The 25,660-nt window shown below is 32.5% G+C and overlaps 1 long non-coding RNA gene across 1 annotated transcript; it reads right to left on the bottom strand.

The window, feature by feature from the left end:
• Positions 1 to 566: 566 nt before the first annotated feature.
• Positions 567 to 19,094, bottom strand: LOC143242896 (uncharacterized). The gene is made up of 4 exons (XR_013023374.1): positions 18,897 to 19,094; positions 13,918 to 13,993; positions 10,223 to 10,305; positions 567 to 2,711 (listed from the first exon to the last, which is right to left on the bottom strand). It is a non-coding gene; the product is annotated as an uncharacterized LOC143242896 (long non-coding RNA).
• Between the last annotated feature and the right edge of the window lie 6,566 nt (positions 19,095 to 25,660).

The following is a 25,660-nucleotide window of genomic DNA, read 5'->3' as shown; positions in this document are numbered from 1 at the left end:
CATAGATTTTATCTAAAATTGTAAACTAAAATAGAATGACTAGAGCTGACAGGAACATTTCATATGTTACGTTGTTTAATTACACATTTTGTTCGACTTGCAAAGCAAAAAATTCGCCGAGTAATTTCATCACTAACTGAACAATATAAACAAGAATTATTTAAACACACACAACAGAGAAATATTATGACACGGGATTCATGGTTTCATAGTAGAGTGAATTCGGTTTGTCGGTTGATGGTATTAGCTTCTGCTGGTACATTTGGATTGTGAGTAGCTTCATTTATATGCAAAAACGGCTCGTTTGGGCTGAGAAAACACTTTACATAGAAGAGCGAACAACGTTTCGACCTTCTTCGGTCATCGTCAGGTTCACAACAAGTGGGTTTCTCGTCATCACTGTGAGTAGCTTCAGTTCGTGTTCCGAGCCAACTAGCTGCTTTCCGGGTTTAGATCTCGTTTTTGATGTCCATTTTGGTCATTTTCCAGAGGGATGAAACACGAAAGAACGACAACATAAAAGGGAAGTCCGGTCTCATTTGTGACAATAATAATTTTTTGTGCTTTTGACACCCTAACAGTGTCTACCACTTATAATATCGTGAGCTGGTGTTTTCCGTATCCATAATTGTGCAAGTTCACACATATCTTCTCCAATAACACGGACCAATTAAAGCTAGAATTTTTAAGTTACGATAGCATGAATTCAGTAAATTAATTTAGAGTATTTGTGTTTCCGTTATGTCACCAAATATTAACACAGATAACATACCTTCACACCGTACATGTTGTGATCGTCCGTAAGTTAAAAAGTATCTCAACCCTTTTGCTCAAACTCTATTATACTGATATATGATGGATTAACTAACACATTGATGGTTAAATGTGGTAAGTACATGTGTCTATATAAAATATGTGTTATTTTTAGAATAATTCATTCATAATAACTTGAGGAAGTACACAAAGAAACAATACAAAACATGAACAATATGTGAAGTAAACAAGTGTAATAACATAACAACTAAGGCTGACGGTGGGAAACATATCAGAATCTATTAAATGTTTTACATACATATATACTATTGATAAATTATAAATAAAGTTGAACCTCAATGAAAAACAAAATCATTGTTTATTACAACCCTTGTCTTTTCAGAAAGTTCATTTCGCTCAGAACATTAAAAAGGCAGTAAGCTAACAGAACTCGTCGTCAACTCTTTGGCTACTCTTGAGTGATCTGTTGATGTATATGACTGTCACACTTAGTGTAGCCACGGCTACAAGAAGAAGTTATGATCATATTTTTTTAAAGTAACGGATGAAAATAATTAGTTTTTGAAACTGATAAAATGGAGGCAGAATACAAAAAGAACAAATTACAATAAAGTCAAGACTAAGTAATAATGTGAAGTTAAAGTGTGTGTGTTTTGTTTTAACAAAGTCACATCGGGATATCTGTTTTGTTTTAACAAAGCCACATCGGGATATCTGTTTTCTTTTAACAAAGCCACATCGGGATATCTGTATTGTTTTAACAAAGCCACATCAGGATATCTGTTTTCTTTTAACAAAGCCACATCGGGATATCTATTAAGCCATCTGAGAGGAATTGAACTCCTGATTTAAGCGTTGTAAATCCGTAGACTTACCGCTGTACCAGCGAGTGAGGGGCTGAAGTTAAAGTCTCTACTATGTAACTTGATGTTTATATGAAATAAGTTTGGACACGTTCATGTATTTTATTCAACTGGAATTCAGAAATGATTTTTATGTCTTTTCAAAAGATCAGTAAAGCATAGTATTATATTAACTTTAAAAGTGAACCAGTACCTTGTCGCTATATTTAGACATGTTTACAGCTAAAGCAAAACAAGAACTGTTATTTATATCTATAGAAAACCAACAAGAATTTTAAGCAATGTTCACCTATTGTTATACTACTACGAAAGGATAGAAAGTTTAATGTATTTAAGAGAAAATGTCCAACATGGTCGCTGATGAAAAGCAGAATTTTGTTTTGAAATGTTAGGATATATTATAGGCTTTATCAAAAAATGGCCATCTAAGGATATTTGGTTTGTTTGGAATTTCGTGCAATGCTACACGATACTGGTATGGATGTAAGTCTAAAGTAATATATGTAAATAGACTTAGTGAACACATTGGATGTAAATCTAAAATAATTTCAATAAATAGCCCTAGTGAACACATTGGATGTTAGTCTAAAATAATATAAATAAATAGACTTAGTGAACGCATTGGATGTAAGTCTAAAATAATATAAATAAATAGCCCTAGTGAACACATTGGATGTAAGTCTAAAATAATATAAATAAATAACATAGTGAACATATTGGATGTAAGTTTAAAATATTATAAATAAATAACGTAGTGAATACATTGGATGTAAGTTTAAGATAATATAAATAAATAACGTAGTGAACATATTGGATGTAAGTTTAAAATATTATATATAAATAACGTTGTGAACATATTGGATGTAAGTTTAAAATATTATATATAAATAACGTTGTGAACATATTGGATGTAAGTTAAAGACGTATAATGGGTGGAAAATTAAGCTTTCTTTCTTTGTTTGAGATAAAGCTTTCTGCAACCTGTTCACCACGGGTATCGAAATCCGGTTTCTAGCGCTATAAGTCCGTAGACATTCCGCAGTTCCACTGAGGGGTGAAATTCTACGAATATAGCTTTAAAAATAAGAGAACATTACAGACAATCATATAACATCACGAACAATCATATAACATTACAGACAATCATATACCATTACAAACAATCATATAACATTACAGACAATCATATAACATTACAGACAATCATATAACATTACAGACAATTATATAACATTACAATCATATAACATTAGACAACCATATAACATTACAGACAATCATATAACATTACACACAATAACATAACATTAGAGACAATGATACAACAGTATAGACAATCATATAACATTACAGACAATCATATAACATTACACACAATAACATAACATTAGAGACAATGATACAACAGTATAGACAATCATATAACATTACAGACAATCATGTAGATTATATATGAAACAAGGAATAATATGTTTGTTTCTAATGCCTAGAAAAACAAGTTGTTACTGTTAGCCACCATTTGATATTACAGGCAGAAAAACAAACTGTTTTTCAAAATACAGAATATGGAAATTAACGGAAAAATATTGAAGACGATACACAGAGAAAGAGTAGATACAGTAAACCTTGACAGATATAAGATGTTTGGATGGAAAGATAATCGTTAAGATATAGTGACACATGATGAAGAAATGAAATACATGATGGTAAAACTGGTATAAAATATATTGTTTAAAGTTTGAGACAGATATAGTGACACATGATGAAGAAATGAAATACATGATGATAAAACTGGTATAAAATATATTGTTTAAAGGTTGAGACAGATATAGTGGCACACGATGAAAAAATGAAACACATGATGATAAAACTGGTATAAAATATATTGTTTAAAGGTTGAGACAGATATAGTGGCACACGATGAAAAAATGAAACACATGATGATAAAACTGGTATAAAATATATTGTTTAAAGTTTGAGACAGATATAGTGACACACAATGAAGAAATGAAATACATGATGATAAAACTGGTATAAAACATATTGTTTAAAGTTTAAAACAGATATAGTGACACATGATGAAGAAATGAAATACATGATGATAAAACTGGTATAAAATATATTGTTTAAAGTTTGAGACAGATATAGTGACACATGATGAAGAAATGAAATACATGATGATAAAACTGGTATAAAATATATTGTTTAAAGTTTGAGACAGGTATAGTGGCACATGATGAAGAAATGAAATACATGATGATAAAACTGGTAAAAAATATACTGTTTAAAGTTTGAAACAGATATAGTGACACATGATGAAGAAATGAAATACATGATGATAAAACTGGTATAAAATATATTGTTTAAAGTTTGAGACAGATATAGTGACACATGATGAAGAAATGAAATACATGATGATAAAACTGGTAAAAAATATACTGTTTAAAGTTTGAGACAGGTATAGTGACACATGATGAAGAAATGAAATACATGATGATAAAACTGGTATAAAATATACTGTTTAATGTTTGAGACAGATTTTGTGGCACATGATGAAGAAATGAAATTGATGATGATAAAACTGGTATAAAATATACTGTTTAAAGTTTGAGACAGGTATAGTGGCACATGATGAAGAAATGAAATACATGATGATAAAACTGGTATAAAATATACTGTTTAATGTTTGAGACAGATTTTGTGGCACATTGTGAAGAAATGAAATTGATGATGATAAAACTGGTATAAAATATACTGTTTAAAGTTTGAGACAGGTATAGTGGCACATGATGAAGAAATGAAATACATGATGATAAAACTGGTATAAAATATATTGTTTAAAGTTTGAGACAGGTATAGTGACACATGATGAAGAAATGAAATACATGATGGTAAAACTGGTGTAAAAGTCAGTAGTACGAGTGCACAAATCTTGAACATCTCGTAAAGTTTAATTCGTCAACGTTCTCAATCGATTTAGTTCTGAAATTTAACACTAATTGTTAAAGACACTTTCTGAGATGTCTCTGAAACAGATAAAATATAACAATAAACAAGATTTAGTGAATATATATTTTATATACGTTTTATTTCAGTTGTGGAATATTCGATTTAAAATGTTTCATTACAGTTAGAGTTATAAAACCCATTCAACCGTAACTCATGTTGTTGTTTTTTCAGAGAAAACTACGTTGGGCTGTATGAGGAGAATCGAACCTCGTATATCAGTTTAGACATTTCGCTGTTCCACGTGTAACCTCTAAATCGATCGATTGATCTCTAATAAGTAGACAGAAACTGTTTAAACAGAGTGTACAATATTCCTTGAGTTTACATCCTCTCGTAACACGCAAGAGAAACAAAATGATAAAATGTTCGCAGACCTTAACTGAATATTTACATTGGTTACAGTAAATCATTGATGTTTGTTTGTAGAGACGATTCATCATTTGGAAGAATTACAATCACAAAATATATTTCATTTTATTCTAAATTATAGCCATATATCTATAGTTCAAGTGTTGTGAAATCTAATGTGAATTGTAAATATTCTGTTAAATGTAGTTACAGTATAGGGAGTTATGTTGTGATTCAGCTATGTTACCTATACATATTCACGCGTTATCATCCGGGAACTGTTCAGTAGTACAAATACACGATTCTTTGTGATATTGTTTAAAACATAGCATGAAAGTCCTAAGTAACAGGACCTTTAAAAACGTATTGTTTGAAAAACCATGTGCACATCATGACTTCATTATTCTTGGCCAATATCTACAACGTATTGTTTCAAGCAAGCAAATGCACAATACCAGGTAAAGAGATGTATAGAACGAAGTTAATACACAATACTAGGTAAAGGGATGTATAGAACGAAGTTAATACACAATACTAGGTACAGAGATGTATAGAACGAAGTTAATACACAATACTAGGTAAAGTGATGTATAGAACGAAGTTAATACACAATGCTAGGCAAAGGGATGTAAAGAACGAAGTTAATACACAATACTAGGTGAAGAGATGTATAGAACGAAGTTAATACACAATGCTAGGTAAAAAGATGTATAGAACGAAGTTAATACGCAGTACTAGGTAAAGAGATGTATAGAACAAAGTTAATACGCAGTACTAGGTAAAGAGATGTATAGAACAAAGTTAATACACAGTACTAGGTAAAGAGATGTATAGAACGAAGTTAATACACAATACTAGGTAAAGGGATGTATAGAACGAAGTATGGTAAGGGGGTGTAGAATGAACTCAGTACACAATACTAGATAAGAGAGTGCAGAATGAAGTTAATACACAATACTAGGTAAGAGAGCGTAGAATAAAGTTAATACATAGTGTTAGGTGATGGAGTGTAGAATGTGGTTACAACACTGGATTATGAACAGATTTATAAGGCTTAAGATGTTATCCTTTAGGATTTCCACACAACCAGTAGGCACGAATCCATAATGTTAAAGGTTTACTTGTTAATTTCTATCCAATTCGAAATTCACCGTGCAGTTTCACAAGTTATCATTGCAATGAAATAGGTGTATTACATTAAGAATCGTCTTAGAACAAATTAATTCTGGTAAGAGATTCTCAAAGTGCGAATGAATGAAATAATATAAGAAGGTTTTACTGGTATTTCTAAATTATATTAGAGAAATGTAATCGAAAGCATTATGAGACCTAACCTGTCTCATGTGATTGCTAAGATAAAAGAAGATATAACTTTATTTCAGAATAATATGCCCATGGTGGCAGTAATATAATAGAATGATATGATATTCAACATTATATAATCAAATTACTTAGGCGATCTTGACTGACAGTGTGACGTGTACGTTAAATCATCAAATTATTTACGGTATTCTGACAGAAATAACCTTTTACCTTTGTGTGGAAGTTTTGTTTGCTTGGTAATGTTTAGAGCAAAGCCAATTTACAATATACAAAGCATTCATTAGACCCCTTTTCGAATATGGTAGTGCAGCCACATGTAACATGACTGAAGGACAATACTCAGTGTTACAAAACCTGCAAAACCGCACCATTAAAACCGCTTACCGCCTCCCCAACTATACTACCGCAACATACCTCAACTTCCTAACTCAACTATTACCAATTCAGGATCGATTCATCAAACTTACCAAACGATACTACACTAAAGCTACTGACAGAAACTCCCAAACTCGCCAATTATTCCGACTGGCAGACACACCTCAAAGTATACTTCACCATTAAACTGGACTACTAACCACAGGGACCAGTACTAACCATTACCGATAAAACAGACAATGCTGTGTTACCCATTTATATGTCATTAATGTTTTTACATTCCAGGTTGGGCACTGGGTTGGTATTGTTTTTCCGCGCCCACCCAGTGAAAGTGGTTTTCTCCGGGTACTCCGGTTTCCCCCACATTTCTCGCCATTTGATTTATAGATCCCCCGCACCCTAGCTCTGAAAGGACCTTCTGTCTCTCTTCCTCTCACTCTCCACACTATCCTCTTTCCTATCTCTCTCTCCATATTTTATTCTCTTTCTCTCTCTCTCTCTCTCCCTTTCTCTGTCCCTCCTTATGTCACTGGTTCCTTTAAGAATTTGTGACCTGCTGCAGCTTGGTCTCCCTGCTCGTGGTCATGATGATTTCCGTCCAAAGTGTACCAGTCCAGCTCTCCCGCTCCTCAACTTTCCAATATTATCGTTATTTTCTGTAATACATCATTCAATTCGTTTTTTCTACCTTTCTCCTCACGACACATCTTACCTTATACGCGTGTGGGGCTGAAGAGAAACAAAAGTTTCTGAGCGCCCCAGGTTTGCCTTAAGGGTCTCCTTTAAGGACTTTAAAACCTAAACTACTACTAAGTCAGAAATAAATAATAAATAAGTAATCCATACCCGGTTGACCTAGTTTCCAGATATTTTTCGTTGCTTCAGCGTCTCTGACATTTGTGTTTCTTCGATATGTTGCAGAACTTTTTCCGAATTGTTCTAGCGAACCAAGTTTGTTTAGAAAATTTAAATTAATATTTGAACATATAAACATTTACATTGCAAAGGCCTATTATATACCTTTTCCAAAAGCGAGCAATCTTTGGTTACATCAAGATATCTACGAAATGCTAAGCTCTGTCATAAAGAAGTTCTGATAAATTCTGTTGTACTTCGACTTCATATCTCATTGATTGTCACATTAGTTGCCAGTTTGCATATTCAAAACGGTTTTGGTGTGGTTTATTCATTCCTATAAACTGAAGAGTATGATAACTCTAAATTTCAAAGGCAGCCTGGCACTGATACAATACCAATAATATCACGAGTTCTTCTTCATCATTTCCCTGAAATATCCCTTGCAGCTCATCTTTAGTATCAATTAATAAAATAAGATTAATGTTCCAAGAGTATCCTATTGGTGTTACTATAAACATATTCAAAGATTGTATCGATCTACTTAGCATGTTGAATTTGGCGATATCACTTATAAGACTGGAGTCGTGATTAATTGGATCAGTGTATAGACGTACAAATGTTCCAATGGTTTGTCTTTAGAATGCGTGGGATTTATGGTAATATTCATAGGAATTAGAGGTAGATATGTTTACCAATCATATTTCCACATGGACAAGTCCTCCCATAAAATTATGAGAATCTGATTTCATGTTCTTTCGAAAGTAATAAATTGTTCACTTTAGATTATTTGGAAATGAAGCCTCAATGTTATATAAAAATGATACTGCTCACGTGGATTTATATTGTGAGTATTTTTAACACAATTGTAAGCAGTCTATTTCGTGCATTTATTTTGTTGAGAAACGCACTTGAAGATAATTAGTTTAGGAAACATTCTGAAATGAGTTACTTAAAACTTTTTATTACGAGATTCAAATAATATTCAACATTTTTAGGTTATAGAGCGACTGGGAAGGATATTTGAAGTAACTAGTAAAGGGAGAAACCTCAGTCAACAACGCGATAATCACCCTGTGAATAACCCTAATCCAAAAAAAGAATTAACAACAAAATACTTTCATTCTGGTAAAAAAATAGAAAGCAAACACAATACTAATGTCGTATATAAATTACATGATAGTAAGTCTCATGTATTTTAAGTCGGGGAAGTAACACCATAACTCTGAAAAATCTTTTTTTTTAAAAATTGCACCTCAGGTAAGTATATCATTCGTAACATTTACTTACCAAAGAGGAAATTCAACATCATAAAACAATAAACCTAATAATTCCTTCTAATACAAGAGTAAAACCACTCTAAACCTATGCAAAGTAAAACACTTTTATACCTATACTTAAAACTTTTATTAAATATTGTTGTGTGTATTACAACTTGAAGATGGGACTCTTAAATTATAACATGTAAATCATTAATCGCGTTTCAATACTCATGGTAGGGATAACACAGATATCACATTGTGTGGCTTTCTGCTTAATTCTAAACAAATAAGTCGACCACTTCTTCACTGTACCTCATGTGTGTGTGTGTTTTTCTTATAGGAAAGCTGCGTCGGGTTATATGCTGAATACACGGAGAGGAATCGAGCCCCTGATTTTTGAGTTGTAAATCCGTAGACTTACCACTGTATTCAGCGAAAGTATGCAATACTCTGTATAATTTGTATACAATATATATCCCAAATCATGAATATTAGAAGCTAGTAGGCCCGGAATGGCCAGGTGGGTTAAGACGTTCGACCCGCAATTCGCGGGTTCGAATCCATGTAGCACCAAACATACTAACCCTTTCAGCTCGGTAGCAGTTCCTAATTTAGCAGTGTAAGACTAGAGGGAAGGAAGCTAGTCATCACCACCCACCGCCAACTTTTGGGCTACTCTTTTACCAACGAATAGTGGAATTGACCGTCATATTATAACGACCCCACGGCTGAAAGGGCAAACATGTTTAGTGCGACGGGGATTCAAACCCGCGACCCTCGGATTATGAATCGAACGCCTTAACCCACCTGGCCATGCCGGGCCATTTCTCGTATATATATATATATAGCTTTATGTACTGTTATCTGTATTCATAAACAACATTACGAATCTTGTTGTCTTTACGATCTCTAGTGATAACGATAGGCCTCGTCTGTAATGATATGGTCGATCACGTGTTGTTTTTATAAATGAGATTATAATTAAAAGTTTTAATTCAAATACCTTTTAACTACCGGTTTTTTTGTCGTATTTAGTCCAATTCAGACACTAAATCATAAGAAGTGTAAAATCATTTAGAGAGGAATAAGGGCAAAGGATATCTTCGTTTGAAGTGGTTCTTCAACTCTTTTATTATCGGAAAACCTTCTTTGCTTCACTAACCTCTGCATTAATACCCATGCTATATATATTTTATGATAAAAATCACGTAAACTGCATATAGTATCAGGCTGGACATGCAAATGGCGTTTTGGGAAATATTTTGTCTCTCATTATTATTGGTATATAGCAGTTGATGCGATTTGTTAATATAAAAAAAGTTGTTATTGCTGTTAATCACATTAGTGTTTTAATCTTACTGATACTATTTAGTGTTAATATGTTAGTATGTAATAATAGCTGGATTTCATTACCTAAAGAGCTGTTCTCAACTGTATTCTCGCCAAGGGCAGAGCGCTGAATGCCCACTGTATCGAATTGTACTTATCTCAGAAATCTATGTTACAAAATAAAAAATAATGGTTAAAAATTAATTAGTTATCATAGTCATTCACGTTTTTAAATCCTTATTACAAAAAAAATACACATCTGTATAAAAAAGACGTGTAGTAATTTTAGTTTCCTAATTCTGTTTGTTCGGTCATACGCTGCATTGTTACATTTTCAACATTTACTCTGTAGTTATTACATGAGTGTGAACCTTAATATCAATATAGAACATTGAGAAATCTTTTTATCCAAGACTTTAGCACCTCATACTTTGAGGGCTAGGATACTCATACCATCAGCATAATTAAACAATTATATAAAAAAGTATAAAAAATTATATAAAAAAGTTACACTGGATAAGTATATCGTGATGTGTTTGTTTTGTTTTCAGTTTTTCGTAAAGTTACACAAGGGCTACCTGCGATAGCCGTCCTTTCTTCAACAATATAAGAGTGGAGGGAAGGTAGTTCGTCATCACCTCCCAGCACCAACTTGCTAACGAATAGTTATATTGCACGTCACATTATAACTCCACCATCTCTGAAAGGGCTAGCATGTTTGGTGTGACGGAAATTCAAACCTAAACCGACTACATGTTCCGACTTTACGCATGTCTATCTCTTTATTTGAAGTTAAGGTACTTTTGCACCCAGCATCTTAACATGTCCATTTCTCAGTTAAATTACCAATGAACCGAGAACAAAAGCATCCAAAACTTAAGCATAAATCATTTAACAAACTAGTAATATAAGTAATGTCAGCTTTCGTTAATGTACTTTTGTTACTGTAACATTTCAGTTTTTGAAACGTTCTTTCATATTTCTATAAATGTTTAATTTAATAAATATCCTCATAGATACTTCTCTTCATCTTTGAAATGTGTTTTGGGTTCGTAGAGTGACATCCACATAACTTATATATTGTTTTACTTTAATTATCTGTTTGAGTAAAGAAGCATCATTTCGAATGAGAGTTTGGTTGTTAGATATCCAACTCCTCTAATCACTACAAACTTCATAAAGCAACAATTTGGCCAAGCTACTACTACTGCCATCAGACTGTTATGTAAATTTAAGTTTTTTTCTTTCGAGTCTTCAACATAATGTACTTCGTGATCACGAGAAATCTACTTGATGTAACAATGTATTTCAATACTGCTAGTGTGGGTATTAAAACTTTTATTAAAATAAAGAAGACAACAAAGCTTCAAACTTCTTAGTTTGAATAAATTTCTTTGTACAATTAATTGATATATTATGCGCATAATGCGATAAGTTGCCATGTCGGAGATACCCAGTGATTTAGGCTTAACAGACCGTAATTTTGAACCAAAAAACATTGGTAAGGTAATCAGTCCACACCATTTACCGTCTGAAGAGTTTTTCTTAAAGAAAAGTGGGATTGACTGTTACTATTATGACGCACATACAGCTGAAAGAACGAAGCATGGTCAGTAGTACCACTTCTCAAACACAAGACCCAAATTAAATAATAACATGATCATAAGAACGTGAGAATCTAACATTTTGTTCGTTACGAATAGCCCAAATGTTGGTGATGTTTGGTGTTGATAAGTTGTTTTCCCTCTAATCTATCACTTCAAAGTCAGGGACTGATGACACAGATAGTCATCGCTAAATTAAAAACCAATCAATCTGTGAGGTCTTACTACCCGATATGGATTATATCGCTTCCTTACAGACCCTTCATACCGAAGATGTAATACTGTATAAAACAAAATGCAAGAAAACCTAGGGAGTGAAGTACCCATAGCTCAGGACTTCAAGACTGACCTGCGATTCCAGAGCTCCACGTCATAGCTTTCAACAGGATAGTGAGGCCATTTTGGTAGGACTCTTCGAAGAACCAACCTGTGTGTCATTCATACGAAAACAGTGAGAATCATGCAGAAAAACAACAAACTTAACCCACGAATGCGAGGAATACGGGCTTAAACAGTAAAAGCATTTGCGGCCTATTGCTCACTTCTTTAAGCGAACTACCAGTAATCCAGACTATGGGACTGAGGGTTCTTGGTTAAGTCCAGTTACTACTAAACGAAATAATGCCCTGCACTTTGGTGCTGTGTTGGCATGCTATAAGAGTGACAGTCAAACAAGAGTAGTTCAAGAGTCAAATATATATATCAATAAAGATTAGATTGCAGGAATTAGTGTTTAATTTACGTTATCTTAAAACTGAAACTTTCCACGAGGGAAGGCAGACAGTCAGTATATAGCTTCCTCCACTATCAATTGTGGTATCCCAAGTGGTCCTGGCCTGACTAGGTGGTTAAGGCGATCGACTCGTAATCTAAGTATCGCGGGTTCGAATCCCCGTCCCACCAAACACGCTTACCCTTTCAATCTTGAAGCGTTATAATATGTGACCAACTATTCGTTGGCACAAGTGTTGGCGGTGGGAGGTGATGAGTAGCTGCCTTCCCTGTAGTCGTATACTACTAAATTTGGGACGACTAGCACAGATAGTCCCCATGTACTTTTACGGGAAATTAAAAAAAAAGGAAAAAGAATCACACACAATAATACACTCGTAGCTCTTAAATGTGATGTGTAATAAATTGTTTGCTTGTTTGTCATCAGATCCCAACATAGACCCTCTGATACAAAATATAACATCCTAATCATTAAATCACACCGAGCCTAACATTTTTCCTTTAACAGGAAATAAGTTTCTCTCTTTATTCTCTGTCGAGGTCTTTCTCTCACGTTATTACATAAGTTAGAGATATTGGGTTGCGCCTTTATTTATTTAAACTGAATCTACCTACAGATATAAGTTTAACAGTACTCTCATGCTTAAGCAATAAATAATTGCCACTATTCCTTAGCTAAGTGTATTCAGTCATAATATTTCATTATTTCACACCATCAAATATAGTATCTCACATGAAGGCGGATGTATCAAAATAGTACCTCATAAACAGTCGAAGGTCTTAAATTAATACTTAGCCTGAAATCAGATGTATCAACATAATATCTCGTATGAAAGAAGATACATGGCTATAGTATCTCACATGAAGGAAGATATTTCTAACAGCAGTTTGGGCACACAAGCCAAACTTTACTGAAGCACTAAGGTAAGTAATATAAATAACACTGCTGTTCAATAAAATGAGAAACAAAAAAGTGTTTTTTCTTTCAGTTTCTTGTATATTAAATCTAAAACAATGTATTTTTTATCATTTTATTCACTTACGATAAATACTTGATAAATCTTCACACAAAAATTTAGTAAATAATAGTTACTGTGAGGAAAAACATGTTTAATCATTATATAGAATGTCGGTAGGTAGTGCTAGCTATAACTGAAAATCTTGTTTGGTTTCATTCGTAAGGTTAATTAAACGTACTGACATTTGAACTTCCCAAAAAAAGCATTGAGCATACTTGACATTTTGAAATGTGGGAGAGATACAATTGAACACCTAACCCTGCTATTCAATTAAAAGATAGTCGGTATTGAGGTCAGATACTCTCCCACAACTGTATGATAAAATGATTAATTCCTGTTCCACATACTTTAAATATCAAGAACTGGAACATAACATGTATCTTTCCACAGAGCAATAAAACATCGAAATAAGAGCTAGCTTTACCATCCACCAAGGATATCTCACAGCTTCAGGTTTTGAAGCCCAGAGGAATGGCGCTTAAGAACCACTTCAGTTGAACCTTAAGAGAGAGAGTCGTATTTAAAACCGATTTACGTACTGTATCGATTACATGAAACCGAGAGAAAATGAAAATATCAGTTATTAATAACAGAAAAATGTGTAATTCTTTAAACCTGACGATATCTTGATTTAACATCGTAAAAATGTTAATTAAATAAGTACGACATTTCTTGCATTTTTATATTAGATATTGATAATAAAGTATAAAATCTGACTTATTCCACTTAAGTAAATTAAGTTTTATTTAATCCCAGAGTAACTTACTTTAAAAGATCGTTACTCACCTTTTGAAAGTATAAAACAAGAATGAAACTAGTTAATTCAACCTATACAAATCTTTATAAACAATACAGAAGTAAACCAGCTGGTATCTTTAACTTCTATTTACTAGCTTTTACAACACACTCTACTAATTAAATTAATCACCTAGACACAGTTAGTTTCACAAGATCTCTCTCAGTTATATAACATAAGTATTTTGCTATGTAATAACTATAGCTATATAGTATGTAAAAGGGTTTCAGCTCGGTTTTCCTAAGGATACACCTTACTAGACTACATTACAATAATATAACTGGTTTTATTATTCGAAAGTAGTTTTCACAATTAAAAGGGCTTTCGTCACCACTATTGCAGAAGATCAAAACAGTATTTCAATTTAGTATTTACTTTTAATATTGCAGACTGAGGGAAAATGTGAGTTGTTATAAATACATATTGCCACGCTAATATTACTTAGTAATTTATAAATTTATATGTTTAATAATTTAAAATATTCTTTTAAAAATTGAAATTCAAACAACACATGACTTAAAGAACTAATGTGCAGTTGACAACATGCCACTGCACTTGTGGTTTTGAATTTTTTTAAAGTTTAACTTAAGTTGAAGATGAAATAAATAAGTGATACAAATTGGGTAGCTCGAGTAGACCCCCTCTGTGACACAGCGGTATGTAGAGTAGACCCCTCTGTGACACAGCGGTATGCATTCGGGATTTACAACTCTAGTGAGCAGGGTTTCATATCCATGGTGGGCTGAGAACAAATACCGCATTTTGTAGCTTTGCGATTAATTACAAACATAATATATAGATCAGAGTACTTCTCCAGACAATGTTAAAAAAAACAACAACAACACAAACTCTACAAAATTCTTCACAGTCAATAAAGTCCTCTTCTAAATTGGTTTCATTATTTCTAAAAATATCCAAGGTTTGACGTTATAAAAACAATAAATATAAAACAAATTAGTCGGTATGATTAATAAACTTCATATTCTCGCTCTAAGACGAATTACTTATTTCTACTTGTAATATATTTAACACATTAATCATAGTTATGTGTTTTCATGAACATCTGTTGATTGTTCCAATATTTCGATCTTAATTAAATTAATTAATAAAGTTAACAGTCACCATCGTCTTACTAACAAATGAATGTACATTATTTATAATACTGTCTTTTACAAAATACAAATTATATTTTTTTCCAAGTTCTCGGTTAATTTTAAGCTAATCCAGACAGTTTTCTCATGATAAAATCTAAATTATGTTTTCCTTATTTGTAGATATTATTGGGAAATCAACTTCACATGAAACTTGTCCTTATTCTTAGTCTACACAAAAATCAACCAACGGTATTTAAGTTAAGAGTGTTTTGGTCTCTGGATCAAGGCATCCCACTGTACTTACACGCAACAATCCTTCACAGATTCAAAATTATCTTAATTAAAGCATAATATATACAGAGCTGTTCAATGTTTAATTCTGCACGCGTGTAAATAACTTATTTAATAAATAAAATTACTTTGATTCTCTACGTTCTCAGATTCTAAATATACTGCGGTATACAGCATGCGAGAAGATGGAGCATGACAGACATCAGAATTTTTAACGTTTCGTCTACAGTTGCCATGGCAACTGTGTAACACAAAACAAACCGAAACTGCATCTGTTTCCCGTGATGTCGATTATAGAAAAATGAAAATAATCCACTTAACAAAGAAAACACACAGTAACAACTACAACGTTTAAAAACCAAAATCGAAGGTCACCACAACCTAAACGGGTAAAATTCCACGCAAACAAAGCTCAGTTTTACGATGTAACTACTGGCACGTTCCTTCTTTCAGACAGTTAAAATATGAAAAACAAAATGTGCAGATAAAAAATACAGTTGCCTTTTATGCTAAAACTCGAATCAAACTATATATAGTCAATGTGTTGTTAATAATGTGTACAGTAAAATATGTGACACTACACTATTAACGGTCTTGAGAAACATCTACACTTGGTTTTGAAAATCATCGTAATTTAAATTACCATTATTTTTTTATCATCAGGAATACAAGTCGGATGAGAAGTAAGCAACAGTAAATTCATCAATAAAGAAGTGAATATATGCAATGTTTTTACCATCAATAAAGACAAAACATGTACTTTGATAAACTGTACAGATGTTAGTGTTTTTTGGTGAAAAGATAAGAGTGGATTCGAGTCCTTGCCAGTGAGATTATAGAGACAAAATTCGAATGTACACTACAGCAAGAAGAGATATAATTATAGAAATTTATACTTTGGTGATTAAAGTTATAAAAATAAAGACCACAGGACAATTAAAGTCAGTAACGATAAAAAATGATTTAAATTTAACTAGACGATATATGTAAGAGAAAACTTAATCACACTATTGAAGAAAATGAAAGAAAACCTGTAAAAGGCTGAAAACACAAAGTAACGTAACAGCTCCACTAAATTTTTTAAAGTAGTCATTAGTCTTTTCAATAGAAAAGGTCCGGCATGGCCAGGAGGGTTAAGGTGTTCGACTCAAGGTTCAGCATGGCCAGGTGGGATAAGGTGTTCGACTTGTAATCTGAGGTTCGAATCCCGGTTACACCAAACATGCTCAACCTTTCAGCCGTACCACCGTTATAATATGACGGTCAATCTTGGTAAAATGTTGGTAAAAGAGTAACCCAAGAGTTGGCGGCGAGTGGTGATGACTAGCTGCCTTCCTTCTAGTCTTACACTGCAAAATTAGGGACATCTATCGCAGATAACAATTAAGTAGTTTTGAGCGAAATTAAAAAAAAATTCAATAGAAAATTTAGTGCTTTCCAAAATACGCTACTGTTTTCTTCCAAAAGTCTCTAGGTGTCTGACGGATCGTATCTGTTTTTCAAAGATGTATAAATACTTTATCTGTGGGGGTTTTATGAGTTGTGGATATAAAGTTTACCACAATTATAGGAGCCATACAAATATATACATGACTCCAGCCTACGAATCTGAACACCTCCGGAAACAGTAATATTATTTGATGCCCACAGGTCTTACATCTCTTGCTATACATAGCTTTGTAGGATATCAGCTCTTTCGAAAAGAGTAAAGATAAACCCATTAGATGCCAATTGATATCTGCCCTGTTCAGCCGTGTGAATGTGTTATATTGCAAACAGACACCATCAATGTCAACTGTTTGACAAAATTGTCCATTTTATTAGTCCATTGCTCTGTATGTTTCCTGCTAGGTGACTCAGGCTGCCGTGGTTATAACAAGGAAGGAAAACAGTTTTTTTGTATTAAGATGGATACAACTTTTTTTAATATGGAAGATTTAAAAATATTTGTTGCTATCAGGTGTTTTTAAACTCGTAAATGTTGTTAAGTTTAAACGTCACACCAACAGTTCGCCTACAGGAAGCGATTATCATCATGGAAAACTGTACCAATCTTTTTTTTCTAATCTTAATCACAAATATAAAGTTAAGAAACTGCTGTAAAAACATATAAAACACGTTGAACACACAAATATCTGTGTAACGGATAATCAGGTCTGTTTTGTTTTTAACAAGCACCAAATAATTGTTACTAAAGTTTTTAATAATCACAGATGAAATGATTAACAAAAGAAGGCTTGAAGGAAAGTCAAATGGTAATGGAATTCTAACAGTACACCCACATTTCACTTGTAGCTGAAAACTAACTTTGTATTAGATGGAACAAAAAGATACACATAAAATTATATGTTCATAAAACTGTGTTAGTGGAGTCATTCTTAAAAAAAACATCTATAATCTTATTTATTTTGGTCGTAATTGTAGCAAAAATAGAAACTTCATCTATATTTTAAAACTATTTTAACATAACCAATCATAAAATAGTGGGAAAGAAGAAATTTAAAAGCAAAAATACTTTAATTTGATTGGTATTTGTATTTTTCTTTAAACCAGCCTTTCCCAGAAATTTGTAGAAATTTCTTGAGAGTAATACACAAAATTTCTTTTACGAAATCGCACTAGAACATTCTTGAAACTTCGAACGACGCGCTTGATTCATATAAAAACCGAGAGACAGTATTACGTGAAGAATGTTGTTAGTCACTAACCATCAGAATGCAATATTAGAACTGTGATTAGCCCTAACTATTCGGAAAACTACACAATTTGGCTAGCAGCATTTATAGATTTTTAACATTACAAGCAGTTTAACTTCAGTTAATCAACTTTTACATTATTATTACTTCGAAAATGTTAAATATATTCGGCGGAAAAATTCAGCTTGTAAGGATGTGCAGCCTATCAAACTAAATAGCTTAAACGAGAAGTAGCACTATTAACGTCTACAAGTTTATAAAACTGTTGTATATAATCCATCATTTGTAATAACTCTTTAGTGATAACGGTTTTCATAAATTATAATTTTTGTATTAAAATATATTTATCTTAAAAAAGAACATTGTTTCTTTCAAACTTGTTACAAAATATCATAAATTTAATACGTATTAACATTTATTTATCTTCTATTTTCAAATTCATATTTGTACTGATTTGAATCAGTAATACGTAAAGTAAGTAACGTAATAAAGAGGAGACTCGTCAAGGATAAAGAATAATACGTACCAAGTTGAATTTTATACACGTCATGTTCTGATAGAATCCAGAGATCTGATACACAAATGTATATATTTAAAAACTGCTTGAATGTGTTAAGAAAACTTATAAGAAGAGAAGCGAACAACTTTTCGACCTTCTTCGATCGTCGTCAAGCTCACAAAGAAAGGAAGAGGTAAGTGACTGATAGCTGACCACATGTGTGAAGAGAGTTGTGTAATTGAGAGAAGGAATGTAGAGGGCGTGCTTAGATGTTTGATGTTTATTTTGGGCTTGAGTTGCTGTATAAGTAATGCTTTGATTTTGAGTTTGTTTATGTTGGTTTCTTTATTTAGTAATTGGGTGTTTTTTATGGTTATATTGTTTTTATTTGATTTGAAGTGTTCGAAAACGTGTGAAGGTGATTTTTTGTGTTCTGTTTTTTAGACTCAACCACTCATTTGAGAAGAGCTTCCAAAGATGAAAATAATAAAAGTGAAAATAAAAAACACAACTTTATTACCATACTCAAACGAAGCGTTAATAGGTAAATACGTAACGAAATTTAATCATTTGTGTTCAAGCATTAGCGTTCTCAACATCTCCCACTGACATCTCCTGTGTTAGATTGAGGAAAATATATGGCAAAGGCTGAAAACTTGACATAGTGTGAAAGTGGCAGAACTGTCAAGCTGCTAAAGCAAGGTCTCTCTCAACGTGCCATTGCTGGTGTGATTGAACGTAGTAAAACTACTGTTGCAAATATCTTAAAAGACCTTGACCGGAACGAGAATTTCAAGTGGTCGACCAAAAAAAATTTCGCTTACGTTGAGCACTGGGATTCGACGGTTTATCCAGCAAGACAACACCAGCCAATCGTAGAACCAGATTAAGGCCCTATCGGACGCAGAATGCAGCTCAAAAACAATAAGACGGCATTTACAAGAGAAAGGCTTTAGAAAACGTAAACGTGTTCAAAGGCCACGCCTCCTTCCACACCACAAAACAGCTCTTTTAAACTTTGCTGAGAAGCACCAAACATGGGACGTAGAAAAGTGGACAAATGTTTTGTTCTCTAATGAGAAAAAAAATTTAACCTGGGTGGTCCAGATGGCTTCAAACGTTATTGGCACGACAAGGATATCTCACCGAAGACATTTTCTACACGACACAGTGAAGGAGCTTCCATCATGATCTGGGGTTCTTTCTTCTTCCATGAAACAATGGAGCTTCAGGTTATACAAGGGCGTCAAACAGCAGGTGGCGATATTGGCAGTCACCATTATTGACTGAATACCCTCGCTTGTGTAAAAATGACTGGATCTTTCAGCAGGACAACGTTGAAATCCACAATACCCGCAGGACAAAGGATTTTTTCATGGCGAATAACGCGTTTCTTTTGGACCATTCAGCGTGTTCGTCCAAACTGAACCCCAATGAAAATGTTTGGGGTGGATGGCAAAGGAAGTCTATAGAAATGAACGTCAATTTCAAAAGTGCATGATTTTCGTAAAGTCATCTTCACCACTTGGAATAACATTCCAGTCAGCCTTCTGCAAACGTTTCTGTCAATCATGCCAAAGCGAATGTTTGAAGTTATTCGCAATGACAGCCGTGCAATTCACTACTGAGACCTCTTGTTGGGCATTTTCTATCCTGTTTAGGACTTCTTTTTGGTATGGTCTTAAACATTTGACCAGCTAGTATTTAGGCTTATTTCATAGTGTTCACATTTTCCCTATTAAATGCTAAAAATGTTGTGTTTTTTTCCTTTTCTTATTTCCATCTTTCGAAGCTCTACTCAAATAAGTGGTTGAGTCTAACAACGCAAAATGCATATTTTTTATTTATGTTCATTGGCCTTAAGATTTTGGCTAGCAGCGTATATATTTTATCTACATGTGGTTTTTCTCGTCATTAAGATGATAAAAAAACGATTAACTTTGCTTACACAATGTACAAAATAAAGGTGCTGAAGAAGTTAAGGAAAATAGATATTTATTGTTATTTACGTTTGTGAGTATATTAATTACAGTTAGATTAGAGCTTAATGTTCAGAATCGATTGTTAGACACAGTTTTTAACATGGATTATCATGTTCATAAGATCTCAAAGACACTCCTAAATTATGTCGCCGTCATAATTTAGTTTATGAAAAATGTCCTTAATGAAAAGAGAAGCTCTCTTATAAATCAGGTGAAATAACCTCGAATGTTTCTTTTTTGAAGTGATTGATGAAACATAAAATACAAAGGTGTCATCACGAAAAGTATAATAAATAATCTTAGGTGTGTGTTTTTACGCTCATAAAAACGAAGTGAAGGTATTTTTGTTTGTTTCATAATTTTAGCGTAAAGCTGAGCAAGTACTTTGTGAGCTCAGCAGTTTTGTATTTTGAACTAGAGAAAAGACAGCTACAAAAAGGTATTCATTGTCAACTGTTTTACAAATATTGGAATTTTACTGTCCCTCTTGTAGCGAATCCATTTTCCTAAAGTGTGAGAGAAATTTTTTAACAGCGGGATGCGAATAATAAACCCTCCAGGTACGCTAACACCAGGACGTGCTCTCTCAGTGAATAAAGAAACGATAAATTAAATAATCGAACTCCGATTTTGTGTTAATCAACTAAAAAATGTACTTTACGAAAGCGCGAGAACCTTGATTTGTTTGTCTACTGTGAATTATACATTTGTGGAGAAATGAGAAAATGTACCTAAGGTAAAGAAAAATAAAATGGGAGAATACTTCATTTCTAAGATTTTTTTGTTTGATTTGTTATTTTCATTATGAAAAATGATATTTTTCTACAATATATTGTATAGTGTACATAAATACCTAGATGTATTTATAGCCTGTACTTAATAGTTTAGATGATACTTTTGAATGATAACTCGAGTATTAGAATAAATTAGTACTTGAAATATCTGAAACTTATTAACGTTATTCTTCGTCAATAGTCTTTGATATAACTAGACGTGCAAAATAAAATATAAAAGAAAAATAATCATATGAAATACAAAACAAAGAAGCTTTATTGAATTTAATTTTGATAACTGTACAAGTCAAAATACAATAAATAAAATACAATTCAAATTTTGAAGCATAATAGGAAGATAATTTTGTTCAAGGTAAGTGGAATACGTCATTATTTGAATATGATTATGTTTTGACTGATGGTAAGGGAGCAACCTAATTATTTAAGTATAAATGATAAACGTTTCTACGAAAGTGGATTACTTAATTTTATTGTAAATATAATAATATATTTTTTGTATTATCAAATTGGACGACATTTTTCAAAATTTTCATAATTTATTAATTGGCTAGGTGGTTCGGACGCTCGTTCCATGATCTGAGGGTCACATGGTCGAATCGACGTCACACATACTCGCCCTTTCGTCGGTAGGGGAAGTTATAAAGTCATGTTAAATACCACTATTTATTTTTAAAATAGTAGTCCTACAATCGTCGGTGGGTCTTTAACTGCTATATTAAGGACGACTAGCGGAAATAGCCCTCGTATAGCTTAGCGCGAAATTCAAACAAAAATTATTTATCAACTGACATTTTCTGATCAGGCAGTTGATCAATAAAATAGAAGCTCCCTCTTTTGCAGTTATTAGATTTGTCCACTATTCCTGACAATTCTCTTAAAAATAATGAAATTAATATTTAATCAAATATGAAAATTATTAGAAATAACCACTTTATAATGAAGCATCTGATTTTCTGAATCTATCCTCCTATGTTTAATAGCATGATGGCAGTCTTTGGTAGTTAAAATATTAGAATTATTCTGCACTATGTATCAGTACTGCTATTAGTTGAAAATTGTTTTCCAGAAAAATATAGTTCATGAGAGAATAGAAATCTGAAGTTTTCGTGATTGTGGATATTCTGCATCGGATTTAAAAGGACGGTTTAGTTTTAACATTTCTTTCTTAAACTAATAAAATATTCGTTTTATCGTGTGATGAATTGTATTAAGTTTTTGTCCGACATTTTCTGTCAGGACGAATTAATTAAGATCAAACAACCACGAAATTAAAATATCTTCGACTCCAGCCACTAGAGCAACAACAAAGTTACAGGCAGAGCACGTGTATTGAATTTGATGATAAGAAAATTCTAGTTGATTATTAACTTACACGACCTTCCTATGGAAGACTGGCGTCCTTTTCAAAAAAACAAAACATGTCTCCATGTTATCAGATGTTGGAGGAAGAAGTCTTAGAGAACCTGACCCTCCAGGGTATGTACCCAAACACCGACGACATTCATTCATTCATTATCAGATGATGGAAAGAGTCTTGTTCCTTATGCAGAGGACACGCTATACATGCACGTGAAACACGTGAACTAGTTAACTATGGTCGAGAGTCAGTTAAGCTATCTTTATTTAGAGTTCCAGCACATCTGATAGACACAAAGTAAAATGTATTTCAACTTTTAGTTTATTGATTTCAGGCATAAACTGTAACAATCAGTGTGACGCAACCTCTAACAGCTACACGTCACTCTGAAAGATGACACATGTCAATAATACTTTAATAACCGAAAATGGTGCATGTAAATTATATCTTAACAGTGTTACACGTTAATCACTGAGTACCATTTGAAAACGATAAATATAAACTGTAAGATAAGAACAGAATATGTCATAGGCATATCACAACAATTCTACTGAAAATGTTGTATAATTAATACGTAATCCAACATGTAGACAAAGCACAAGAAAATTATCAATGTGTAATAATTGAAGAACCAATACGTGGCTTAAGCGAAGTAATCAACTATGTCAAACACATTAAACGTAGAAATTGAAGAAGTTCATGTAGATCATACATTTCAGTAAAAAAAAATGTTGCATGTAAATCTCAGTGTAACAACTGTGAATTGCTGGACTATATTATGACAGTAAATTTACTTAGAGCTATATTACAAACAATATAAACAAACACACAATTATTACCGAAATGAGCATTTAATGTATAATAGCTGTTACATTTAAATGGGCGAAAAATATGTATACAAACATTTCGTTACTTTTGATTTAATATTATAAACAAGTTTTAACATTATATATTGTAATAAGTAAATGCTGCAAAAAAGGAAATGATAAAAAACATGAAAAAAACGCTTGTGAATTGTTGAACTAAAGCCACAGTCTCTTAAATTTCAATAATAGTTATGAATGTTCCGATAAAATGTTAAGACTAAGTTTTTAGAGTTTATATTTAATTTACTTGAACATAAACGTAAATAGTTAAATTACCATGTAAGTTTCTGATAACCCAATAATATCAATGATACTGAATTTAAAAGTTTGTGCAATTTTGTAAGTATCAATCCCATTCGTGTAACTGTATAGTGTGGAGGTAAAATCCATCTTGATTTCTCTTAACTCTAGAGTGAACATATTAACAATGGCTGTTTTATAAATTCGTTTATTAATTCTATTTCTCAGTTTTGAAGAAAAATCAGGTTTGTTTCCGAACTTTTCCAATGATAAACGTATCTTGGCTGTCAGAATTTTCAATGAGAATAACAACCTTTTTTTTTCGATGTCCTTGTTTACTATTTGGTTTAACGATAATAAGTTCATCGTAATTGTTCACATTTCTAGGAAACAGAGGTCGCTGGATATATTCTTTAATAGCTTTTCCTTGTTTTGACGCTGGTGTTTCTCTCTGAAGATGTAGAATATAGTTATGTTTAGTGGTGCAACACTCAAAATTTGAGCAATAATTTTACTATAACATGCATAAAACCAAATAAATGTTTCTATAAAAATTATAAATTATGAAATTGGTTTCAGTTATCTCATAAATGTTTTCTGGAAACTAGAAAAACTATTTCAAACATTGTTTCACGCAGTGAATAAAGAATGATATACAGCAGACAATAGCTTAAATACTGTTTTCCATTTATATTTTACACGTTCACAAAGGATAACTAGATTGTTTATATTATTGTCTAGACAAGATGAAAGTACGGTAACAATTAAATGTCAAGTGTTCCACTCAATTTATTGTTATATAACTAGACAAAATGAAAGTGCGGTTATAATTAAACGTCAAGTGTTCTACTCAATTTATTGTTATATAACTAGACAAGATGAAAGTGCGGTTATAATTAAATGTCAAGTGTTCTACTCAATTTATTGTTATATAACTAGACAAGATGAAAGTACGTTTATAATTAAATGTTAAGTGTTCTACTCAATTTGTTGTTATATAAATTAAACATGAAAAGTTATGTGATCTGAAGTTCAAACGACTGGTTATTTACCTTATGTTACAGAGAGAAACAGTTTTCAAACTGTCTTATTTTTTTGCAACTTTGGAATAAATCACGCACCTTATAGCATTTTAAAACAATCAATAAACTTAGTAAAGTCCAAAAGAAGAGAACTGGATATTTCACTAAATGTCTTTCAGACCAATGAAAGTTGGCTGACAGTCAAAATAAGAAAAAAAACTGTTGTAAAATGTCTCAAAGCGTCATTGACAAGATATAGTAGAACCACTTGCAACAAAATGGCACAAATACACTGGTACTTGGCTAAGAAGGTCCCAATCCACCTTTAAAGCAGGTTGCCGTTATATACCGATTATGTGTAACCTGATAATATCTGAATCAGATGTTCAAAGCTCCAACATGACGTCATTTCATTGTACATACAGTTAAAAAACGAAATAAAGTGAGCAATATGAGCGGAAATGATATATTATGGTGCCACTAACGTACAAAATAATTCGCTTTTATTATCAGTAATGGTAGTATGTATG

Source organism: Tachypleus tridentatus, unplaced genomic scaffold, assembly GCF_004210375.1.
Source record: "Tachypleus tridentatus isolate NWPU-2018 unplaced genomic scaffold, ASM421037v1 Hic_cluster_2, whole genome shotgun sequence".
NCBI classification, from domain to species: domain Eukaryota; kingdom Metazoa; phylum Arthropoda; class Merostomata; order Xiphosura; family Limulidae; genus Tachypleus; species Tachypleus tridentatus.
The sequence above is the reverse complement of the archived record's forward strand: the minus strand, read 5'-3'. Positions and strand labels throughout refer to the sequence as shown.